At 36.8% G+C, this 27221-nt stretch overlaps 1 long non-coding RNA gene across 2 annotated transcripts in view; it reads right to left on the bottom strand.

Annotated features, from left to right (window-relative positions):
* Window positions 1-11018: 11018 nt before the first annotated feature.
* LOC109502691 overlaps window positions 11019-27221 on the bottom strand; it is a 25321-nt gene continuing 9118 nt past the window's right edge. Inside the window, exons 2-4 of one of the 2 annotated variants that reach the window (XR_002161451.3) lie at window positions 17880-17929; window positions 17251-17403; window positions 11019-11997 (exon numbers count right to left, since the gene is read on the bottom strand). This is a non-coding gene — a long non-coding RNA (uncharacterized LOC109502691). Of the gene's footprint in view, window positions 11998-17239; window positions 17404-17879; window positions 17930-27221 lie in introns of those variants that run through there. The other variant, XR_006583199.1, reaches the window with a different exon arrangement.

Genomic DNA, 27221 nt, shown 5'->3' with positions numbered 1-27221 from the left:
CCCCATGTCAGGCTCTGTGCTGAGCATGGAACCTGATTAAGATTCTCTCTCTCTCTTTCTCTTTCTCTTGCTCCCTCTCCCTCTGCCCCTCTTCCCAGCTCACATTCTCTCAGAAGGAAGGAAGGAAGGAAGGAAGGAAGGAAGGAAGGAAGGAAGAAAGAAAGAAAGAAAGAAAGAAGACTTTCAAAAAGTATTTATTTATTTATGTATTTACTTATTTTTGAAGCATAGCTGATATGCGATGTTATATTAGTTTCAGGTGTACAACATAGTCTTTGAACAATTCTTTGCATTACTCGGTGCTCACTGTGATAAATACAGTCACCAGCTGTCATCATATATCATTATCACAATATTATTGACTATATTCCCTATGCTATACTTTTTATCTCCATGACTTATTTACAACTGGAAGTTTGAAATGAAGAGAGTTTGGAAAGAAGACTTTTTAAAGTTAATTTTGTTGGTGTTTTCATGGGGGTGGGGAGGAAACAATTTATAATGAAGTTGTTTTAATAAATGTACAGCAATCCCCCCCTTATCTGTGAGGGATACATTCCAAGATCCCCAATAGAATGCCTGAAACATCAGATAATACCAAACTCTATGTATACTATGCTTTTTCCTATACATACACAGCTATGAGAAGGTTTAATTTATAAGCTAGTACCATAAGAGATTAACAACCATAATTAATAATAAAATAGAGCAATTACAGCAATGTACTATAATAAAAGTTATGTGAATGTGGTCTTTCTCTCAAAATAGCTTATCATACTATATTCACCCTTCTTTTTGTGATAATGTGAGATGATAAAATGTCTACATCATGAGATGAAATGCGGTGAATGATGTAGATGTTGTGGCATAGCATTAGGCCACTACTGATCTTCTGACAATACCTAAGAGGAAGGATTATCTGTTACCCTACTGCAGGTAACTGAAACCATGGGAAACAAAATTGCAGAAAAGAGGGGACTGCTGTAAAGTGAAAAATAGAAGCAATTATTCAAGGAGCTATAGCCAGCAAAGAAAACGCAGAGTTATTTTTAAAAAAAAATTTTTAATGTTTATTTATTTATTTTTGAGAGATAGAGACATAGTGTGAGTGGATGAGGGACAGAGAGAGAGAGAGAGAGAGGGAGACACAGAATCTAAAACAGGCTCCAGGCTCCAAGCTGTCAGCACAGAGCCCGATGCAGGGCTCGAACTCGGGAATGGAGAGATTATGACCTAGGCCGAAGTCAGATGCTTAATCAACTGAGCCACCCAGGCCCCCAACACAGAATTATTTTTGATAAAATGTTCAGATAAGTAAATAAAAAATTAGTGACCTACCCATGTGGTTTTCTCCGATATTCCTCTTTTTAACGGATAAAAACTAATAAAAAGACCTGATTTAATAATTTCTAGAATGTTTTTAGTATATCTTCACATGTATTCTTGTTTTTGAAGAAAAAGTGTGATCTAAAACGACAATTTCTACAAAAGAAAAAATACGAATCATTTGAATTAATATATATACAATATATAACTATATATCTATGCTTATATCGACATATACTCACTTTAAGGTATTACTACTGAAGATAATACTGAATTGAAATGAACAAAGGAAGCATATCCTTTTCATCATACACAACACCTTTTCAGAGGCATTTTCAGATGCTAAAAGAATTTCTTAGAGTATTTTCTCCTCCAAGTTAAGAATAAATTGAGTTGTTCCAAATGTCATTTTATAGAGTGCAGAATATCAGTGATACGTCCAAAAGATATCTATGATGAAAATATCATTTGAGTGTTCCTGGGCATGTGCGACTATTTAAAAATGATTTCAGAAAAACTCCCCTGTCATAGTGCCATTTTCCCAGCAGCCGTGGCGGTACCAGTAACCAGACGACAGATACTGGCTTTTCTGGTTCTGAAGAGAGAGCAAAGAATGTTGACAGAAAGCACCACCCCATGATTCATGTGTCAGAACAAGGCTTAAATCATTCTTCAGTAGAAGAATTTCCAAGGTTATTCCTTCCCAGAAGCTTCATATTTAAGATACTCTGCTATCCCTATGGTTACCAAAAGGGGAAAAAAGAAAAAAAAACAAAAAACAAAAAACAGACTTCAAATTTCAACTGCTGTGCTGTTGAATCCCAAGCAACAAAGTGACCTTCACCTGAACAATGTCTTCCGGATGGTTTCAGGTCTTTTCATTTGACTCTGGATCTGACTTATCTTTAAAAACAATGAAAAAAAAAATAGACTCCAAACAAATAACAATGAACATATCTTCTATATGCATAATAATAAAAGCTAGATTTGTGTAACTAGCTATATTGTTTAATAATCTGAGGGAATTGGGCAGTAAGAAGATCAACCAGAAAAAAAGTGATTTGATAAAATTTTTTAAATAATGATAAAAGCAAATAAAATGAATTATGACTTGAATTGCGTTGCTGAGGTCAATAAACCATGTGAATGATCCCTGCCAGCTCCGGTTAAAGGGACTATTTTTAGCTTTGTAGTTAGCAGGAAATATTAATACACAAGAGGAAAAACTATCTAGGTTATATGGCTCATTGGCCTTCTCAAAATTCTTTTTTCCTCAAAGAAAATGTAAGGAAGTGAGGGAAACAAATCAAAACAAAAAGACTGAGAAGAACAATAAAACACACACCTTGTCTGTGTTTACCTAAATGAATCTACATTTCTAGTTTTAGAGTTGGCTCAAGCCTCATTATCCATTATGGGAATGTTATGAGATGGGTGTTTCCAGTAAAGTTCTGTCCTACTCTGGCCCCGAAGCAACAACACAACCTGATCAGCACAAGAAATTCAATACTGTTATTGTGTCCTCAGTATGAGCAGTAGACACTGTAGAAGATCCAAAGATGGATGTAATTGAATCCCTGTTGTCCGTGGATGCACAGGTTAGCCGAGGAGCTAAATACCTTATTCTGCCTTTTATGGTAATTTGATTTCTTCCTTGGTGATTGCACAAGGGAATGAAGTGAAAGTGTGGAGGAAAAAGAATATCTATTTGGAAAAATCAGAAATTACTTCCTAGAGGCTGACTTTGAAAGTGCAAAGGCATGTAAGCTGGCATTTGGGTCCTAGTGAGTTTAGAGCCGGTGTCATAGAGGAGGTGGACTGCAGGTCAAAGAAGACTAGCAGATAAATAAGTAGGGCCATTCTCTGGAGAATCTAAAATGCTGGTTTAATAAGAATGCATTGCGATCTATAGGTAATTGAAACTCATTAAATGTGTTTTTAAAGTGTACTGACTGAGCTGCTTTACATGCAGTTCTAACCATATGTTACCTTGACTACAAGACCTCGTATACAGCAAGTCCTTCTCTCCAGAAGGACCTGTGCTGGGACTATATTACCTTCTTACTCGTCATACTGCCCTGCATTTCTTTCTTCACCCCCACTTGCCCCCAGCAGGCTTTCATGTGCAGGGTGGCCAGACAAGCCCCCTCCAGCATCAATCCTATCCCCTTGGGAATGTTTCATAAACAGTATGTGCTAGGCAACACATCTGTATCCCTAGGTACTTAGATAAAGAACGGGGCAGCAACCAGCCTCCTATCAGGAGAATGCTTTCGGGCTAGTACAGTGGTTAACGGCAGAGAAATGTCCACAATTTATTTTTGAACCACCCCCATCTCCCCCACAGGCCTACCTCTGGCCCAAACAGCCCTATGGGGATTCCTAGTGCTTCCTTATGTTGAGAGGGTACAAAATGGAATGAGAATGCAGTGAGGTGATGTGCACAGGAGAACAGCACAAGTAGAACATCTAAAGCCTCGAGACCCTGGTTATGTCACACTCAATGTCAGTCCTACCTCAGAGATACAAATCCACAGAGCACACATTTAATGGGGATGATATCGCCTCCAAAGGGAGAAGATTGGTTCTCGGGGAGTAAAAGCATCAAGCTTGTGTGATGTGTAAAAGACAGACACACATACAGTATATGAGCAGTATTGAATTGTCATGAGGGAAATTTTATTAACTTACTAATTAAGAAAAAACCCATGTCTTAAAAGGCTCCTTAGGAGAGCAATGATGAAAAAAACATTGTCATAGGGGCATAGGAGCCTCAACCTTGCCCCACTGTGGGTTCAGTGGAAATGGACAGAGGGAGAGAGAGGGAAATCTGTGAACCCACCTTGACTCCATCCCCAGAGCCAAGGCAGAGCCATTTGAATATGTAGCATCCACTCTGGAGAAGGATTCGGTAGGTATTCAGAGAGCTGATGGCATAATATGAAATTCCTGGGTCTTGCCAGGCTACAGAACGAGCTCACTGAGTGGCAGCTGGGGAAAAAGCAGGCTCTGCCAGCTTCAGAGTGTACGCTCAACTTGAGGGTGGCAATTTCCCAGAGCCCACATTAGAGTTCAGGCGTATACAGAGCTGGGGTTCCCTGATTTGCTCTGTGCCTGGGGACAAACATGCCATGTTGAGCTTAGCCATGAATGCTGTCTTTCCAAAGCCTGCAAGTCTCCCTACTCATGGGATATGGAGATATTCCAAAAGGAAGTGTTTGGCTACCTTAGGCTTCCCATAAGCCAGTGGGCTGGAATGGAAGACCACTTTGGTAACCAAATTCTGCATGGGGTGATGACATATTCTCTTCTTTGTAACTGAGGGACAAACAGATGGAGGGAACCAAGAGAGGTCGGAGGCCATCCGTGACATCAGAGAGGGAGTCTTCTTTTTTTCTATTGGAGTTTCTGTGTAATTGTTTTGTCCACCTACAAACCACTGGAGTCTTGCCCAGTATCTGAGACTTGGGAAGAGGGTGGGAAAATGAACAGAACAGAGAGGGAGGAAGGCAGTGGCCCTGCAAGGAAGGCATAAAATATTAAGCATGGTGGAGGAGAGCTAGCAGTGAGGGGCAGCTGAGAGTCAGACCGCTGAAAATGGAGGTGACGGTGGGCTCTAAGTCCATTTTAGCTGAAGAGAAAGAAAATATGAAGAAAATGGCTCTGAAGACTAATTGGCGAGATATGCAATTTTCTCTAATTATGTTGTAGGAGAAAATTATGCATATTTATATATGCCGAGACTGTATATCCCATACAAGCATGCAAACACATGTATATCTCATCTTATTATAACGTGTGGAATATTTGGGTATGCAATTTTCTAATTTGATAATTATTTAATGAAGTTCTTCTTTCAAGGTACCTTCCTTTGAATTTCTTTTTGTGTTCCTGTATGCTAAGCAGAAAGTGAGAGGATACTTCCAAAAATGGAAATGCATCAAGGTAGGCAGCGAAAACTTGATGAGGCTGTCACCCTTTAGATCTTTAAGGGATTTCTCGTGAAGGGTGAATAATGCTCAATATAATTACTTGCTGAAGGATTAGGATATATTTTTTTAATTATAAGTTTACCCAGGTAAATGTTTATGGGCTTGCACTGACAAGCTCAAGAGAGGTAAAGGAGTTTTAAGGCTTGTGGGAGGAGAAGCAGGTCCACAAAAGGAAGCAATACTGTTATCCCACGTCACTTAACGTGGAATCATCTTTGGAATTTATGTTCACGCCTTTTATGGTTAAAAAAATGGAGACTTCATTTGCATTTGTAATATGTGCTCAGGTTCATATCCTGTTAAATCCAACCGAGTTCACACGCCCCGTGTCGTTCTGACAAGACTGAGGTGCAGAGGAAACTAAGGTTTTTCTAAGTTGTTCAGGCCAGCATTAGAGCTATGCCCGCAAAATGTAGTAGAATGGCCAAGATTTTTACCATGTGAAATTCAGGAAGAAAAAGGTCCGGGGTTGCCACGTTTCTGATGTGTTTTAAACCTAGGTTGTCCACACCATATTCACTACCCTGGTAAGACAGAATCCAGCCTAATCTAAGTTTCAGAAGGGAAATTAATTATACGAGGGTGCTAATATGGCGTGGAGAAAAAGAATCCTTAGTCATAAATCAAATATGCACCATTGAAACCACGTTTTAAAAAATAATAGCTTCCATCTTCATAAGAAAAAAAATCACAGTACTTGAATACTGCAAGCTTTTGTGCCCAACTTTGCCTCTCCATCCTCCTGAGAGGGGAAGACTCAGCTTGTCATCAGTGCATTTCTCTCCAAAAATCTCGGTCCTTTTTAGAAAGGCATTGCCAGAAACCAAGGTCATTCCTAACAGTGCAGGGGCTCTAGCTTTAGGGTGCTCTTAAGTTTCAACTTACCTGGGATGAAATGTCTTTGCATGGGTTGTGTCTCACAGCTTGTGTTTCTCAGTATGCTTTTGCTTCGTTGGTAGCTTGGTGTCATGTTCACCACTATTCTGTATGTAACATACGTGGGAGAATCCCACAATGTTGTCAATTCTTAATGAATATTTAGGTATATCATAGCTGAAGAATATGAGGCAAGTGGTTTTGGTCCAGGCTTAATAAACATACTCTGTTATTTCCTTTTTTTTTTTTTTAGTTTCTTTATTTATTTTGAGAGAGAGAAAAAGAGAGTGGGGGAGGTGTAGAGAGAGAGGGAAGGGCAGAGAAAGGGAGAAAGAGAATCCCAGGCAGGCTCCGCACAGTCAGGGCAGAGCCCGACACAGAGCCAAACTCACCAGCCAAACGTGAGATCGCAGCCTGAGCCAAAATCAAGAGTCGGATGCCCAACTGACTGAGCCACCCAGGTGTTCCTCTGTCATTTCCTGTCAAACATTACTAAAGAAGTTTTTCCAATTAAGACCTTTGGTTCACAACAATTTTTCCAACATGTTTTTATTTATGATCAGGAGCAAATGTTAAAAGAGTGAGCAAATGCCAAGACTTTTTTTTTTCCTATATTTTCTCTTTTACTGCTTCAAGAATTTTGGGTGATTTTGTTGTTGCTTTCTCTTTTCAAAATCCAGTTGATACAAACCCTTTTCTAATTGCAGAATTTGGCTTTGATGTCTTGTTATGAACCATTCCTAAGGAAGTACAAAGTAGAAATAACATGAATAGTTATGCTTCAATTATTAATTCACCTTTCTACCATGATAAAGCCCAATATATGGTGAAATAAAAGTCATCAGTTGCCTATGCAGTACGAGAAATTAAAGTATTTAAAAAAACAAAAACAAAAACCTTCCACATGTAAAACTGTGATATTTGTGGCTCTAGTTACGGGATCATTCATTTCTCAAAAGAAATATTTTGATGAAAAAAACAATTTTCCAGACAGAAATATCTACATGAGAAAAAAAAATTTTCTAGAAAATGTTAGGGGCGCCTGCGTGGCTTAGTTGGTTAAGCGTCCAACTTTGGCTCAGGTCATGATCTCAAGGTTTGTGGATTCGAGCCCTGTGTTGGGCTCTGTGCTGACAGCTCAGAGCCTGAAGCCTGCTTCAGATTCTGTGTCTCCCTCTCTCTCTTCCCCTCCCCTGCTCGTACTCTGTCTCTCAAAAATAAATAAACATTAAAAAAGAAAAAAAGAAAATGTTAGGTTTGAACCTATGACACCAATACTGATGGGCTTTCTTTTAATTAGTCACACATTTGAGCCTCCCTGAGGCAAAACAAACTGCATGAACTATTGGTTTTCACAATTTTCCACCTTCATTGGAATAGAAGCTAAAGAGACAAGGATAAAAGTCAGATTTTGTATTTGAAATAGCATGTCTTTTTTTAAGACCTGGGTCACTATGGCCCCCACAAAAACAAAGTCAGAAGATCATGAATCATACATGAATGAATGCCAAATGTTTTTTCTCCACCTAAGGAGATGTTTGAAAGGGCAACAAGAGCTTTTAAAGTACTCCATATGTCCTGTGTAATCCTAGTAATGTGTTAAAATATTCAATTGTAAAAAGTCACCAAAAGAGAAGACCCTATTTCTTCCATATCAAAAACCAAAGTAAACAAAACAAAACAAAACAAAAAAACCCAGAATATCATGAAAGAAAAACAGGCACATCTTTTACTCTAAATAAATGGACTGAACCTATAATGTGGAAGAATTTCCACGTCTGCAAGGAGGATTGCAATGTTACTGACAGTTACGGGTGCGGCTGCTTAGCTATCATGTGACTTTTTCATCTCCCATTCAAAAGCTATTCAGAACTGTTCTAAGTTCATTAAAAATGTAAGAAGGATTTATAGTGACCTAGACAATAGGAACCCACTCAACCAAAGCTTATTAAAATCTGATTTTTATGATGTTGCTGCAATGTGCAACTTTTTATTCAGGTAGCCACAGCAAAATACACTCTGGAGATCATCCTACCATGTTAGCCCATATTCATAACAACAACCCTTTATTGGCTGATCTGGTGACCCTTACCATGTTCTCCCTAATATAGTCTTTTACGTGGACAACTTCCAAATATTGACACAGCCATTAGTAATAATGGTAGTAGGATAAAAGAAAACCCTTGCAACACTCAATGCAGATAATCTAGGTTATTCCTCAAGCTTTCTCACTTCTTATCTTTTATGTAGATGGTACCTAAAAACAGCTTCCTAAATTCCAATCCAGTCTTTAAAGTCAGCAGATCAAATTGCCCAAACTCACACAGCCGTTTAATAATCAGTAACAACCTCTAGCAATCTATTCCTTCATCTGTAATATTAGAAGACTGAATTGATTGATCTCAAAAATTCTTTCCAGATTTACAGTTCTTGTTCTAACAGCAAAAGAAATACAGAAAAGCTTCAAACAAAGTTGGATGGGAAGCTAATATTTGTAATGTCACATGGAGAGATTAGCTCAGCAATTTCCATTAATAGGAGTCATATGGTGAAATCTCCCAGAGCTATTTAGAAACAAATCTCTGATTGCTTAGAACTATAGGTAGAGCCAATTTACTTTGACTTTTTTTTATTATTAAAAAATTCAAGGTATTTGAGGGCTATGCCCTGTCTTTCTTGGGGTAGAGTAATAGACATTTAGAGAAGAAATTTTGCCTAGGTCAGCACTTTACCTTCTACATGAAGCAGAGGTTTCCTGGAAAATCTTTTTCAGATGAATATTGAAAAAGTACTGAACCAAGCAGCGGATGGGGTAGAGAAGAATGAAAAATGTTGTAAAGGTCATAGGAGCAGAAGAGGGCTGTGGATTGGCATGTGATAAGTGTTTCAATGCCTTATGGTTTCTTGTTGATGGTAGGCTAGCCTTCCAATTGTATGTAGCACCTTAAATAATGAGAGGTTTTGAGATATTACGAGCAGTTGCATTCATCACCGTATTTTGAGTTTGTTGTGGAATGACTCATGGAAGACAAGGGAAATGCCAGAGTCAAAGAGGGAGGACCAAAAAAAGAAAGTTTTCAAAGATTTAAAGAAACACTTTATCATATTTTCCTCCTGTACAGTGGGTGTGTTTGGATGGAGGGGTTGTGTAGGGTGTTGGGAGTGTTATTTTTCATATAACATGCGTTTATGTATATTACATATAATATATTATAGCTAATATTGCTATAGTTCTATAAATATGAATAATTTTGGATTATTAAAAATAGGAATTGAAATATTAGAATGAATACTTAAAAATGAAATTGTTTTTGTGTTTCACATTCATATGACTCACTTTTCAGGTGTTCTTTAAAAATACCTACATAGGGGCGCCTGGGTGACGCAGTCGGTTAAGCGTCCGACTTCAGCCAGGTCACGATCTCGCGGTCCGGGAGTTCGAGCGCCGCGTCAGGCTCTGGGCTGATGGCTCAGAGCCTGGAGCCTGTTTCCGATTCTGTGTCTCCCTCTCTCTGCCCCTCCCCCGTTCATGCTCTGTCTCTCTCTGTCCCCAAAATAAATAAATGTTGAAAAGAAAAATTAAAAAAAAAATAAAAAAAATACCTACATGATTTAATGGCATAAGATCAATTTGAAGAATTCACTTATTAAAATGTTGAGAATAAAAAAAAATTTAAGGTGAAAGGCTTGGAAATCCATATTTGATTGTATACTATTAGCATACAATAGGAATTCCACAGTCAAGGGAAATTGACGTGTACAAAAAGTTAAGAACTCAGAGGAATAACAACACAGTAGCTCTTTCCCCTCTATGAGATCTTCTCTGATAATCCATGGGTAGTTTTTGGCATTCTTTCTCCTCTGCTCCCAGTATATATTGTGTTATAAATTTATTGTAGCGGACTCGTGTATTTACAGGTCTATCTGCTCCTTGTACCAAGTGATCTTTATAATCAGGGATCATCCTTCTTTTTTTTTTTTTAAGTTTATGTATTTATTTTGAGAGAGAAAGAGAGAGGGAGGGAGGGGCAGGGATAGAGGGAGAGAGAAATTCCAAGCAGGCCCCATGCTGACAGTGCAGAGCTCAACAACACAAACCGTGAGATCATGACCTATGCCGAAACCAAGAGTCGAACACTTAACCAACTAAGCCACCCAACGTCCCAGGGATCATCCTTCTACCTTAGTGCCCTCTGCAACTACTCTCCATAGTGGGCATTCAATAAGAATTTGCTCAATAGCTTGGTACTGCTTTATTTTTAGTGCAAAGAGAAAGGTCATGCTTTTTTCTTAATTTTTTTAATGTTTATTTTTGAGAGAGAGAGAGAGAGAGAGAGAGAGCAAGCAGAGAAAGGGAAGACACAGAGGGAGACACAGAATCCAAAGCCGGCTCCAGGCTCTGAGCTGTCAGCACAGACAGCCCCCGACGCGGGGCTCGAACTCATGGACCACGAGATCATGATCTGAGCCGAAGTCGAACACTTAACTGACTGAGCCACCAAGGTGCCCCAGAAAGGTCATGTTTTAATCAAGTTCTTTAAGACCTCAATGGTAGACCTCAATGGTAATTTTGGGACACTTATAAATTAAAAACTTAAAAGAAAAACAACAGCCTGGAAGAAAATATTTGCGTAATATATAATAAAAGGAGTACTCCTAAGAAAAAAAGAACTACAAAATAACAAGAAAATCACAAACAGCCAAATGGGAAAATAATAATAATTGGAAGATATGAATAAAAATATCAAATGGCTAATAAGCATATGAAAGGAAGATACACCCCACTAATAATAATAAAAAGTCAAATTAAAACAATAGTGAGCTGTCATGTTTGCTGGTTTTGTGAAACAAAACCTTAAAAGGTTAATAATGTCAGTGATTGGTAAAAATGTAGGGAAATGACTACTCATATATTTTTAGTGTGAGTGTAAAATAGTACAGCCCATTTTGGGGGAAGGGGTTTTCACTTTCTAATCTATTAAAATGTAAAACACATGTGTCCTTTGAACCAGCAATTTCACATCTTGAAATTTATCTTAAAAAAATACTTGTACAAAGAAGCATGTGTCTGACTGTTTCTGGAAGCATTTGTTGCATTAGTCAAAAATTGGAGGCAATCTAAATATCTATTAATAAGGTGCAGGTTAAATAAATTGTGGTCTGTCCGTCTGCAGAAACCTGTACAGTCATAAAAAAGAATAAGCTGAGTATGTGCTCATTGACAAGGGGGTACACCTGTGACACAGCGCCCTGTGAAAAAGCAAGTTGTGGAAGAACACATATAGTATGATTTTTTTTTGTTTTTGGTAAAACATTTTAATAAAGACTATGCATGCCAGAGTTGGAGAAGATGCATAACTCTAGTAGTGATTGACTCCTGGGCGTGTAGGAGGCAGCCGGAGACTTTCATATGCTTTTGTATTGACTGATGTTACCACTAAGTAATTCTTAAAGGCACCATGTTTTAAAAATAGACACGCAGAGGGAGGATTGTGTATGCTTAGAAGAAAGTTTGTAACATGAAGTATGCTGGGTTTTTTTTTTATCTGAAGTATTTCAGATAATACAAGCATATGCTTTTAAAAAATCACATGATACGGAAAAAGAGGGCCCTTCTTGCTCCCATCTGTGCCAGTCGCTCTGTGAGCCTGCTGGGTAGCTGCCCTTCTGGGACTTCCTTCAGCTGTGCTCCTGGTTTGGATACACTTGAGTTCATGCTTTTCTTTTTCTTGGTCTGTTCTCTCATTTTGCTGAAGATTGTCCTCAAAGACTCCTGAAAATGTTTGCTTGGGAAACAGGATCTCTGAAAAGAGATTTTTTTTTTAAGTTTATTTATTTATTTTGAGAGAGAGAACATGAGCAGAGGAGGGGCAGAGAGAGAGAGGGACAGAGACTCCCAAGCAGGCTCTGTACTGTCAGTGCAGAACCCAACATGGGGTCTGAACTCACAAACTGTGAGATCATGACCTGAGCCAAAATCAAGAGTCAGATGCTTAACTGACTGAGCCACCCAGGCGCACCTGAAAAGAGTTTTATTAATTTTTTTTTTAATTTCAACATGACATACACTAAGAAGTTGCATATTAGATTTGATTCATATAGTACTGTATATAGTAAGAACTCAACAATCAAGGCAAGCTGATGTGTATAAAAAATTAAGAACTCACAGAAATAACAAACCAGCTCTTTCCCCTCTATGACTTCTCTGATAACCCACAGACAGCTGTGACACTTCTGATTTAAAAATATAGAAGACAAACAACAGCCTGGGAGAAAATACTTGCATCATGTATAATAAAAGGAGTACTTCTAAGAGATAAAGAACGACAAAATAACAAGAAAACCACAAACAGCTAAATAGGAAAATAGTAATAATTGAAAGATACAAATAAAAAATACAAAGGGTTAATAAGCGTATGAAGAGAAGATGCCTTCCACTAACAATCAGAGAAAGTAAAATTAAAACAATGGTGAGCTGTTATGCTTGTCCGTTGCATAAAACAAAACATGTACTCAACCCACCATCTGGAACCAGAAGTCACAGATAAGCTTCCAGAGGCACATTTTCATTCCATGTTCACATTATATTTGCCTTGTCATGCAATATTTATTAAATTTTCACCACAACTTCATGAGACAGGCAAAATTATCTCTAATTTACAATTAAAAATGAGATGCAGTCACATTGATTTCCTCAAGGTGAAACACTGGTTAGAAATGCCAAGTTAAGTATTCTAATTTCATCACCACCAACACACCTACATTGAGAGATCACAGCTTTAGAGATGTGCTTTCAGTCACTGGCATATTTTAGGATGTATGATGGTATCGTGTAAAAAGCCCTGGGCTGGAAGAGTCAGGAGGCCTAAAGTCTAGTCTTATTTTTCCTAACTGTATCCACCACACCACCGTGGACTTTTATTTCCTCATCTGTAAAGTGACAGGGTAATACAGGATGGCATTTCCAGCTGTAATGGTTGATATTTCTATAAACCTACTGAACACGTCACCACATGATATTGTTTGGGACTTAAGGAACATTACCATAGAAGTGTTTTCTGAGCATGTTGTTGTGGATTCACAATGCCCTGTCCTTAGTGGGACGGGCTTCATCAAGAATTTTCCCGGGGCACCAAATTAAGTCTAATAATATTTAATAGTGAGGACTCTTGCCTAATTGGGACAGTCATGCTTACTTAGTTGAGATGCCTCTAGGTGATTGTGTGGTATTATCTGCAGAATTTGAGGTGACTGAAGACTGGTGATGCCTTGGGCTTCTTCAAATAATTCTGTTAGTGCAAGTCAGTAGAGCAGCACAGAAAGAGCAAACTCTTCCCCAGAAAAATCATCTCTCCTAGGTGAGAAGAATCAATTCTCCCAGGAAGATTACTCTTTAGACGTCTAGTAAAGATCAATTAGTAGAGGGCACCCTTACTTCCAGAGAGAAGGCACTCGTCGAGAGCTAGGTTTAGTGTATGGAGTGCACACTCAGTATACGTGCGTACCACAGCAGAATATTTGTATGGTGTCTGCCAGAGAGAATTTGATAGTCTACATTAAAAAACAAATCCGGGGGCGCCTGGGTGGCTCAGTCGGTTGAGCGGCCGACTTCGGCTCAGGTCACGATCTCGCGGTCCGTGAGTTCGAGCCCCGTGTCGGGCTCTGTGCTGACAGCTCAGAACCTGGAGCCTGTTTCGGATTCTGTCTCCCTCTCTCTGACTCTCCCCCATTCATGCTCTCTCTGTCTCAAAAATAAATAAATGTTAAAAAAAAAATGTTTTAATAAAAAAAAAAAAATCCATAGAGAGAAGGGAGGCAGGAGCTGAATCAGAGACCTAATGAGTCAAATGTTCACAAACATACATACACACTTAGTAGCCACAATTTAATGGAAAAGCACAGGTCGCAGATTGTTCTTTGCAATCTCCATAACCTCAACAGAAGGTGCAGAATTTAACACCTGCCTGTTTTTAGCCATCAGTCTTCTCTCTCTTTCGATTAAATGAGGTCTCTCTTTCTTTGGTTTCTGAAGCTGTTGCTATACTGAGTTTTGTTGCCTTTCTATTATGAAAATATTGACTTTTTTGCAATATAGTTCAATATAGTATCTATATAAATCTTGACTTTTCCTCCACTTTGCCTATATGACAATATTTTCCTTATAAATGGCATTAGGGGAAATTTTATAATAGAGAATTGTATTATTTTAAGATCTAAAAGATAGCACATTTAATTTTTTTGCCACTTTTTTTTGGTCGCACAGACCCAAGAATTGCGAATCGATTCCTTTCTGGTGGAATTTTGGCTTTATCTGATATATGTTTATATCATGTAATAATGAACATGTCCTAGAAGAATCATAATATTTCCTCAGTGGTTGAACACCCCATGCATACAATTTGTCCTTAATCCAAATAATCCCAGACAGCATGTCCTGTATAATCACTGCAGTTGCCAACAGCAGACTTATGCTACTTAATCTGTTTTTTTTTTCAGAGAGGGGGTGGAGCTTTTAGATAATTCATCTAACAAAGCTAAAGGTGTAAGTTTAATTATTGCTTTTCAGCAGTTTACATTACATCCGAGCTCAGTAACACCTTTGAGATTTCTGCCACCCAAAGCAAGAATGCTCCATGCCCTTGATTTAACCCCCTCTGAACCAGGTGCTCACCTACACTGTGATTAGCAAAAGTATTTTACAACCTACAGCTAATTCCAAGAGTTACTTCTCTCCACTGTCTCACTGAGGCACTCAGGCTGGGGCAAAAGACAAGTGGAAGTTAAGTGAAACCGTATGCTGAGGTCAGGTGGATTTCAGCACCCCAAAGAGAGACCTGAGTGGCTCTTTAGCAAGGACAAGCGTTTACTCAGAGCTCTTCCCTTTCCTTTTGGTGTCTCTTCACCCTCATGTCTGACCTGTTCTGAGCAGTGAATTGACAGCTTTCACTACAATGGGACTTAATAGTTTTGAATGTAATAAAATATCTACTACATACGATTTTGATTTTAAAATTTTAACTATTTGCCCTTACTATGACATCCTTTGTTTATGAGACAATGCATGTATATTTCATATTAGTTTAAAGTACCTGTAGGTGACATTGAAAGGTTGTTTCAATTTAGAAAGCAAAGCAATTATGCCATTTTACTATTTGATACTGTGTTCCGAGCAGGTATTCAATAAACGACAATTGTTGATTAGATAACTCCTAGAGATGTATTTTATAAAATAACCCATATAATTCTTTATCAATGTTCTGATCCATCTGATGATTGTTAAACATGCCAACAATTTCAAGTATTTAATAACTTACTTTAGTCTAGAGTTGATGTCTTTCTCTTCATGGCTGTGTTTTATTTATTTATTTATTTATTTATTCATCTAAAAAAGGGTATCTTGTGACCTATTGAATTCTTAAGAATGTCTATTCACTTAGAAATTCAGATTTATTGGATCAATTTGTAAGGTCAAAGTTGTGCCAGTGCTTCACAGCACAAGAAGTTTTTCAGCTGTAGGCTCGGGTTACACCTTGTATGCATTCCCCAGTAGAGTTTTACATTTAATTCTGGACTTTGGAAGAACCTGGGTAGGAGAAAGAACGAGTGTGGATGAATTAATGAGGAAAGCAAAGTTCAGTGCGACTCTGAGAGCTGATCAAGTTTGCTGAAGTGCCTCAGCCACTTATGTGTCTGTGATTTTCCATGGACCCCAAGTTCACAAGCTTTACAGTCTTCAGGAGGCACCTAGCTCCATTTCTCTGGCTTTACAAGATGATGTTCACGGTTCTTGCTCCCCACATAGTTTTTCTAAAAGCACTTTATAAAGCTATGGTAATCTTCTGAACCCAACAGCGGTTGACATAACTAAGGTCATTTTCAGATTTATAACATATCTAAATATACTTTGTAAATATAAAACTCTAGTAAAGTCGAGCAACGATACAGAAGTATTTTACCCTTAAGACTCCAGTGAAATAAAAAAATAAAATCACACTTAATTATACATTTAAATAATTGCTTTTTTTTTTTTTTTTTAGAAAAAATGCATTAAGAAATCAAGACAATGCCAGTAAATCTCCATATTTATGGTTGGCTATGGACTAAATTATGCCCCCCAAATGAATATGTTGAAGCCCTAACTCCATGTGACTGTATTTGGAGATAGGATCTTACGGAAGTAATGACATTAAATGACATTATTAGGGTGGAACCTTAATCAGCTGAGACTGATAGCCTTATAAGAAGAGGAAGAAATGTCTTTCTCTGTCTCTCTGTCTCTGTCTCCTTGTGCACCCAGACGAAAGGCCGTGTGAGGATACAGAAGGAAGACAGCTATCTACAGACTAGGAAGAAAGGCTTCACCAGAAACAGAACTCCATTGGATCTTAACCTTAGACTTTCCAGTCTCCAGAACTACGAGAAAATAAATTTCTGTTGTGTAAGTCATGTAGTCTGTGGTATTTTGTTATGGCAGCCCAAGCTGACTAAGACACTTTCCATATCTATTAAAAGTGCACAGAAATGAATAAAATATGCCACAGATTTCCAAGGGAGTCTTCAGAATAGCTGTAGTGCTGGTCTGTCTAGAGTGCTTGACTGTTTGGAAATCGCGGCATGTAACTCTAAAAATATCGCTTTATTGGGTTGCAAGAAGGAAGTTCTGGCCCTGGTATAGCTCTAATTACCATAAAACTATGTGGAATTAATATTCACACAATGTAAACCAAATGAGTAATGTTAAACCAACCAATGGCAGGGCGATTGGGTGGCTCAGTTGGTTAAGCATCCGACTTTGGCTCAGGTCATGATTTCGCAGTCCGTGAGTGCAAGCCCCTCATCGGGCTCTGTGCTGACAGCTCGGAGGGAGACACAGAGTCTGAAGCATTCTGTGTCTGCTTCAGATTCTGCTTCAGACTCTGTGTCTCCCTCTCTCTCTGCCCCTCCTCTGTTCATGCCTCTGTCTCTGTCTCTCTCTCTCCCTCCCTCTCTCTCTCTGTCTCTCTCAAAAGTAACTAAACATTAAAAAAATAAACAGTGGCAAAGTCTGTCTATTTACAAACACTCAAGGTGATCTCTTAAAATTCATTTTGTCCAAGATAGAGAGAGGTAGAGCTGCTTCCTCGAGGCTGGAGACTATTGTGGGGTGTCCGGTTCAGCCACAACATTGTCAGTACCAGCTTTCTTGGACTTGCAGAGGTAGTTCCGCCTTCTTTCATTCGAATAAACATGGAGACAAACAGAAAATATTACAGAAGTCAGAGATGATTACTAGAATCAAAAGAATGCAACTGAGTCATCATCCACAAGTACAGAGAAGCTAAAGACTAAGTGACTTGCCCACAGTGCTCATTCATGGGAAAGAAATAGTCAAAATCTGAATCCAGGTCTCTCAAATTCCAGTCTACCACACGTAACTCTTCTCTCTGTACATGAAGAATATGACTGGGCTTAAAAAATATGGGCTACAGATTCCATGGCATAACAAAATATAATATCCTGTAATAGGTGCATGTTAGTCAATGGAACACAACCTGAAATACAAGATACTTTTTTTTTTTTTTAACACTACAGCTATTTCAAACAACTGCATGTTGTAGTGTAATTGTTTTCCTTCCTTTATAAATCACCTGGGATGTGGACAAGTCAAATGGTCCTCACACGTTCAAAAGAAGTCAAGAAACTTACTTGCTTTCCTTGGCTGGTTCTTATTTTGTTGTCTTTTACAGAGGTGCATTCTGGAAAGAAAAATAATGATTTGGTTGTGCGACCTTTGTCAAAATAATTTGTAAATGCTCTTCCATAATGGAAAAGAATCAACCTGGAAATAAACTAAAACACAGTTACTTTTCTTGACTGAAAGTACTTACCTAAAAAAGAATTTCAATTCACTTTCAACTATCAACAATACTATGCTGGACTTCTTTCCAGTTTTGTTGAGAAATAATTGACATACATTACTGTATAAGTTTAAGACATACAGTGTGATGGTTTGATTTACACATATTGTGAAACGATTACCACAATAGGTTAAGCTAACATCCGTCTTCTCATATGAATACAATAAAAAGGAAAGAAAGGAAAAAACTCTTTTATTTGTAGCACAAGAGCTTTTGAGAAGAAGATAAATAACAATAAAAATCTCTGAATTTCTAGATGATCATTAAGATTGCTCCAAATTTATATGTCTGAAATGATGTAATACAGATTTTAATGTTAACTGAACTTGCTTTTCAAACCTTTGTCTTATAAGCAAAATCCACCACAGGTAATTATTTCTAATTGTAGTTTTTCATGTAGTTTGTAGTATTTAGGGCTTTTTAAAAAAATTTCCTTAATAAACTGGTAACACATTATTATTTTGAACAATTCACAACTTGACAACTTAAAATTTTACTATAGCATTTATCAAGAATTCCATTTGCTGCTGACAAGTAGTGTCATATTCTCCAATAGATCTTGGCCAGCCAAGGGAGTGCTTAGGTAAACGGTCTCTCCTAACACCACAACCTTGTGGTTTACAGTAGAAGATGAAAGCTGAAATCATGAAATAAAAAAGTCAGCTCACTCTGGGAATGGTATTGGACGGTAACAGATATTATAAGTTACCATGCTAATGAGCAATGATTCTTGCTGCATGAAATAGTTCCCTTATGTATATCCTAAATTCCTCTTGTTGCACTTTATTATGCATTTCCTCCCATTTAGTCCTCAGGAAAAATAAAGTTCCTTGTTAGAGGAGATGAAGAGTTTCTAGTCACCAACCTTTAAATAAGAAGTTTTCATTGGCTTGATAAATATTATATATAATCTAAACATTCTTTTCTCTATAGTGAATAAACTTGCTTCCCTGCATGTTTCCTCTGTCTCCTCTCATTTCAAAATCCTTAATTACTCTGAGAACTGGAAGGAACACTGGATAAGGAAGTAAGCATTAAGGCTCTAGTCACAGTTCTGCCATAAAATACTTCAACCTTCTGAGTCTCGTCATCAGTGAAATGTGGAGTTTGGACAGAATTATCTCTATTCATCTATCTCTAAAACCAAATTTCTGATGCTTCCCTGAAATCTACCTAGTTCTCCCACATTAATTAGGAAAGCTATGACTGGACACAGAAGGTTGGTGCTAAGTATGGAAGTTAGTATATAAGACACGCTTTATTACAATTTCTGAATCCTTGTCTCACAATATCTTTAAATTATTGAACTTAAGTGGTGAAAGAATCATTTTGTTATCCATGTTAATCTCAATACTTTTTTCCTCGCTAATCTTTCTCATCCTTACTAGCTTTCAATTTTTTTTCTCAGCTTTGTTTTTAAGTGTATCAGCTGAAGACATACCTAATTAACATTCATTTTGTTGCCACTGATTGTTTCTCCAACATACTATTTTATTTTCACAATCTGGGCAACCATGGACTAACCAACCTTTCCACCTAGTAGTACATCATTTACTTCATTAATTATTATTCTCATAAATCACCAAAGAAAATACTTAGCAGTATCAGGGATGGTGTTGGTCCCAGAATAGTACCACCAGTGTTGACACTGACCCTCTGCTAAGTCCTCTCTGCAAAATGACCACGAGTTGTGTGATCCTCCCTAGAACTATGTTCCCAATAGACTTATTTTCCATTTCCTTATTTATTTGATTATATTTAGCACATGTATGCTATATTGGTCTACTTTTCTTGAGAGAGAGAAAAGCAGCCCAAGCTGACAGGATGACATCTAGGAACCTATTTAGATAACATATAACAAAAGGAAGTTTATCATGGAAGGAAAAAGAGAAAACAACATAAGTATTATTACCAACTAAACTATATTAATTACTATATTAAATGTGATTAGATTGAAATTTCCAATGAAAAACAGATTATCAGAATGGATAATAATATAAAACTGAAATATATGTTACCAATATGAATACACAGCTTTAAATATAGAGTTACAAATACTTGAAAAGTAAAAAGATAGAAAAAATATACACCATCCAAACACAAACCAGAAGAAAGCTAGTGTAACTGAATTTACATCAGACAAAGTAGACTTCAAATAAGAAGTATTGTCTGAGATGAAGAGGGATATTTTATAATGATAAAATACTGAATATATCAACCAACATGATAATTTTGAACATAATGCACTTAATAACAGAGCTTTAAAGTACATGAAACAATAACTGACAGAATTAAATGGGGAAGGAGATAAATTCATAATCATCACTAGAAACTTTAGCAGGCAACTCTCAACAATTGATAGAACAAATAGATTTTGCTATCAACAGTAGCCAGAGTATGGAAAGAGCCAAATGTCCATCAACAGATGAATGGATAAGGAAGATGTGGTATATATATAATGGATATATATATATATATATATATATATAATGGATATATATATATATATAAAATGGATATATATATATATATATAATGGATATATATATATATATAATGGAATATTACTCAGCAATCAAAAAGAATGAAATCTTGCCATTTGCAACTACATGGATGGAACTAGAGTGTATTATGCTAAGCAAACTTAGAGAAAGACAAACATATGACTTCACCCATATGTGGAATTTAAGATACAAAACAAATGAACATAGGGGAAGGGTGACAAAAATAATATAAAAACAGGGAGGGGGACAAAATATAAGAGACTCTTAAATATAGAGAACAAACTGAGGGTTGCCGAAGAGTTATGGGTCAGGGGATGGGCTAAATGGGCAAGGGGCATTAAGGAAGACACTTGTTCATATGAGCACTGGGTGTTTTAAATAGGGGATGAATCACTGGATTATACTCCTGAAATCATTATTGCACTATATGCTAACTAACTTGGATGTACATTTTTAAAAAATCAATAGTAAAATATAATATTTGAGCAGCACTATCAACAAGTGACCCAATAGAATTTTATAGAACACTGTATCTGACAGCTGCAGAATACATATTCTCTTCAATCACACAAGGAACATTAAAGAAAACAACCCAATATACTAGTCTATTAAAAACTCTCAATAAATTTTAAAGGATTAAGGTCACAAAGTATTTTATCTGATCTCAACAGGATTGTATTAGAATCAATAACTAAAATAAATAAATAAATAAATTTCTCCAAATATTTGGATATTAAGCAACATATTTCTAAATGACCCATTAGTGAAAGAAGTCACAAGTTAGAAAATATTTTAAATGGAACAATAAAAAGCACAACATATTTAAATTGTAAGATGCAGCTAAGAGAGTGTTTAAAAGGAAATTTTACCTTAAGTGCTTATATTAGAAAAACAATAAAAGCCTAAAATTAATTATCTACCCTTCCACTTTAAAATTATAGATAAAGAAAAACAAATTAAGCCCTGTAAGTGGAAGAAAGGAAATAATAACTGTAAGAACAGAAGTCAATGAAATAATCTTAAATAATAATAAGATTAACACATTTGGAAGTATCAGAAGTTGGTTTTTCTAAAGAATTAATATGATTGATAAACTTCCATCAAAATTAATCAAAAATTAAAGAAAAATACAAAATACCAAAATCAAGACTGAAAGGGACTCTCACCACAGATCCTTAGAAAGAAACTAAGAAAATTCTGGGGGTGCCTGGATGGTTCAGTTAAGCATCCAACTTGGGCTCAGGTCATGATCTCATAGTTTGTGAGTCTGAGCCCTGCATCAGGCTTTGTGCTGACAGCTCAGTGCCTGGAGCCTGCTTTGGATTCTGTGTCTCCCTCTCTCTCTGCCCTTCCCCTGCTTCCTCTGTCTCTGTCTCTGTCTCTCTCTCAAAAATAAATAAATAAATTTAAAAAGTTTCTATGAATAGCTCTATGCCAACAATTTTAACAACATAAATGAAATGGAAAACATTTTTAGAAACATTATTTCCAAAATGGATATAAGATGATATATACCCCGAATAAAAGCATCTCTGTCAAAGAAATTGAATTTGTAATTAAAATTTTCCTATAAAGAAAATTCCTGGCCCAGACACTGGCTCAGAGTAGCTTCTATTAAACATTTAAAGGGAAAAAAAATCTTACACAAAACATTTTTGGAAAATAAGAGGGATGGCATGCATCTCAATGTGTTTTATGAGGCCAGAATAACCTTATAACTGAAATTTGAAAATGACATTACAGAAAAAGAAAATTACAGATCAATGTTCCTCATGAATACACATACCCACAAAAAACCTTAACAAAATTCAATAATACACTTAAAAGATAATACATTATAAGCAAGTAGCTCTCATCTGAAGAATACAATATTGGTCTAATATTCCAACATCTATCAATTTAAATCACTGTATTAAAGTAAATGCAAATATCACCCAATAATTTCAATAGGTATAGAAAAAAACATTTGAAAAAATCCAACAAATTCTCAGCAAGCCAGGAACAGAAGGAAACTTCCTTAATATGATAAAGGAAATTTGTGAAAAACCTGCGGCTAACAGCACACTTAATGGACAAATATTGAACACTTTTCACCAAGGCAGATATCAAGCTAGGGGTGTTTACATTCACCAACCCTAGCCAACACTGTATTGATTCGAAGAAAAATTTAAACTGTCTTTATTTCAGCCAACAGGTTAATGTATGGAGAGAATCCTTAGGAATTTAGCAAAAGCAACACAAAACAAAACAAATCCAAAACCAAAACCAAAAACCTATTAAATGTAATAAATGATTATGTGATTTCAACAAGATCACAAGATTTAAGATCAGTATACAAAAAAATCAATTCTATTTCTATATATCAGCAACAAATAGGTGGAAATAAATATTTCAAAATGATGACACCAAAACATGACATACTTAGGAATATATTTAACATACTAGGTGCAAGACCTGTACTTGGGAAATGATAAAATATTGCTGAGAAAATCAAACACCTAAAAAATGGAGAGGTGAGCCAGATTCCTGTTAGAAGACTGAATATTGCTAAGATCCCAATTCTCCCCATATTTGTTGCTAAGATCCCAATTCTCTGCATATTCATCTATAGATTCAATGCAATTCCAGTCACAAACCCAGCAACAGTTTTTTGGTTTTTTTCTTTTGGCAAGTTGAAACTAAAATTGATACTGAGAACGTAAAGGGCTTAGAATAACTAAAACATCATTGCAAAAGAAGAATACAATTGGAGAATTTTCACTACATGTGAAGAGTTCATATAAAGTTATAATTGAGAAAGTGTGGTATTCGTGTAACAATAGATAACAGATTCATGGAATGATAAAGTGAGTGCAGAAATAGACCATACATTTATGGTCAAAATGTTTTTTTACAAAGATGTCAATGAAATTTAATAGTAAAATAATTTTCCCCAAGAAAAGATGCTAGATAAACTGGATATCCATACAGGGTTTTGTTGTTGTTGTTGTTGTTGTTGTTGTTGTTGTTGTTTGTTTTTTTGCCTTATACACATAAATTGACTGGAACAGGATTACAGACCTAAGATAGAAGCTAAAAGCTAAGCCTATAAAGAAAACAGCGGGAGAGTATACTTGTGAAGTTGAGGTAGGAAAATATAAACAGAATGCAAAAAGTACTTGCTATACATGGAAAAATTGATAAACAAAACTTACCAACATTCAAAAGATACCATTACAGAAATGAAAAAGTAAACCACAGCCTGGGATAAAATATTCACAATGTATACAAGTGACAAATAACTAGCATGGGAGAATATTTTTTAAAACTACAAATCAACAGTAAAAAAATAACACTCAATAAAAATGGGCAAAAGTTTTGCATAGATACTTCATAAAAGAGAATATATAAATTCCCAATAGACATATGAAAATGGGAAATACATAAGGGAATGCAAGTTAAAGCCACAAAGAGATATCATTATACATCCATTAGAATGGCTAAAAGTAAAAATACCATATGTCAGGGAAAATGTAGGGCAATGGAATCACTCACATTGCTGATGGGATAGTACATCAGTACTGGAAAGTCGTTTAGCAATTTCTCACTAAGTTAAATATGTACTTAACCTTTGACCCAGCAATTCCCCCCTAGGTATTTGCATATGCACACCCCTCCCCTGCCAATGAAAACATAAGTCCCCCAAAAGCCATGTACAGGAATGTTCACTGTAACTTTATTCATTATAGAGAAAAATTGGAATTGAGCCAATTTGTCTATTAACAGAAGCATAGATGAGTTGTGGCATATTCACACAATGGAATAGTACTTAGCAATAAAAAGGAACAAATTATAAATACATCAATTAAATACCTAAATCTAAACAACATTATATTAAGCAATATACAAAGTTCAGGAATAGGCAAAACTTATCCATGCAGATAAAATCAAAATCAGAATTGTTCCTTTCAGAAAAGAAATTGAGTGGAAAAAGACCTAAGGAAAATTTCAAAGGCAATGTTTTATATCTTTTTTGGAACACTGATAACATGAGCATATACATTTGTCAAGATTCACTCATGTGTACACTCAAAAGTGTATACTTACTACTGTATGTAATTATACTTAGATAAAATAAAGAAAAAAACTTCCTAAACTCCCAAATCTGTATGATACATATATATCATCATGGGCATGTATGAAAGGACAGTTATGTTTGCAGGTGTGCATATAAAGAAACCAGCTCATTTGACCATGTGGCAATCTGCTATTCTGCATTAGATTTGAATGGATTTTTTCTTAATGCCTTCTAAAAGATACTGTTTAGACAAGACAGAAATTAAACGACCTCAACATATCACATAGTCGGATCCTTGAGTTGAAATATAAAAGTGCCTGTGGAGGATCCAGGTCCTGGAAACGTGGTACCCGTGTTCAGAGCCCTACGTTTGGGATCCAGGTGCTGGAGGCTGATAGAAAGCAGGCAGTGGAGGACTTAGTTCTTCCTATTGATCTAAAACACAATCCAAGTCAGAAACCATGGCTTATTAAAGCTGTACAAAATCTCACAGGTCATCTAGGTCAGGTGGAGAACTTGACACCCAGAGAGGTTAAACATTTGCCCAAGATCACACAGCTAGTGTGAAGTCATTCTATCTGGATGCCTCTCACGCCTATAATTACCCATAATTTTCAAAGTAAAAGTGAATGGACCACCAGTGCCTACACTCTTCCATGTAGATACTGCCTTTTGAGTTTCCCCCATCCCCTTAAGGCTTCCTTTGAGAGATATTTGAAGTAGATTTAAATCAGAAAGGTAAGAGTGAGTAACTAATGGTGTTGCCTGAGCCCATAGGCCTCTAGGACTGGCTCATGACTGAGAAAGGGTTTCATTGCAAGGAAGTGCATTTCAGTTTCTTACGGCAGCTTTTCTGCAGAGGTTTTAAGATCAGACAAGGAAGTGCAACGCATCACTGAATTGAAACTGCCTCTGTTCCAGGAGGTGAACAGAAACATTCATTTGCACTTAATTGAAACAGTAATTTTATTGGGCTTTTTAAAACAATTTAAGGATCATTTATATTTGCAAGATGTAAGCAAAATTTTGCTCTCCAAACTGTAACTTCATTGTTTTTACTCCTGTGTAATTTTAGGAAACATAAAGATCATGCTTGTAGCCCAGATTTCCTTTGGAGGTAAGGTTTGTAGTCTAATGGTCTGTTTATGTTTTAATACAAACCGATTTTCCTCATAGTAATGAAAACCCATGGGGGCCTATGTGTGTGGGAATAGTGGATATCAGAGGCCTGGAATTATCCTAACAATTTGCCCCTCCTTTGTAAAACACTTCTGTTACACTTGCACCCAGACAGTTGGGGGTAGTACAGAATGAATTTTCATGATTAGAGTTGCTGGTCCTACAGTCTTCTATTCATTCACCTGAGTCTGTTTAAGGGCCCCACGGTAAGTTCGCTCAGCATCCTTTAAGAGGTCTTACAGATCACAAAGTGCCCCAGTGAGTTCCAGAAAACTGCAAAGTCTTCTGATAGTCTTTTCTCCAATTCTTTTGACCTGATTTTCCAGTACCTCTGACTGAGAAGCAGAGGCCAGGTAGCACTCAACAAGGCTATTGAAAATGCAAACTGAGAACTCTGGGGAGAAATAAAACTATGAATTTATATATATGGAGAGCACCATTTGGGAAAAATTTCTAAGATGTATTAATTGGGCAATAGCTGTTAGCTTTTTTGGAAAATGAATCAAAGTTGAATGACTTCCATTGTACATTATAATAAATAAGCCTCTCTTTAGTATGCTAATCTTAGCCTTTCTTTCTAATTCATGCTTTTTAATAAAAATAAATACCCTTATTCTTTTTCTTTCACATCATGCCAAAATCTCTGATGTACTATAAAATTTGGTTTCAAAGGTCTGTTTTAATTGTATATGAGCTGCCATAAATGCCCTGGTGCCAACATGTTAACCGCCTTAGTGACCTTGTCTAACATGAAGCTAGATTCTCTAAGTGGGACTGGATGACACGGGGGACACCTAAGAGCAGTCATTTGACTGATTCCATAGCACTGCTGGGACAATGTGGAAGCACCAGGAGGCATATTCAGAGGCTGCATGGAGGTTATAAGCCAGAACCATGCGTACTGGCATAAATCCTCAGTAAATATTTATTAAGATCAATGGCTATATACAATGTGCTGATGGTAGCTTTTTGCTCTGAGCTAAAATTAAGAGGAATTGTATAATTGATGTATTACGACCTCCTCTTTGCTTTTAAAGCACAAGACGGGTTTTTTTCCCATATAACTTACACATCTTGCTGGTTACCAGACATTGCATCATAACACTTACACATTCATTTAACCTAAGGCCAGTCTGTAGTGGTTTGGTGACAGTAATGTGACCTACAGAAACATCTTGGATAAGGGCCAGGATCAGATTGTGGTGAGTCATCTGACCTCTACTTAGGTGGCCAGTTTTAAGGCGCTAACAGTTCATAATCACGTCCAACAACACTCAATAAGAGCTAGCATTATGAAAAGCAGTGCCTTTCAGAGAGGGTTCCTTGGAGGTTGGAGTGGAGAAGGAGGGTACAGAAGACCCTCAAGTCTAGAAGATGTTTATAGAAGACA

This window comes from Felis catus, chromosome C1 (assembly GCF_018350175.1).
Source record: "Felis catus isolate Fca126 chromosome C1, F.catus_Fca126_mat1.0, whole genome shotgun sequence".
Lineage (NCBI taxonomy): Eukaryota > Metazoa > Chordata > Mammalia > Carnivora > Felidae > Felis > Felis catus.
This window is presented reverse-complemented; position numbering and strand designations above follow the sequence as displayed.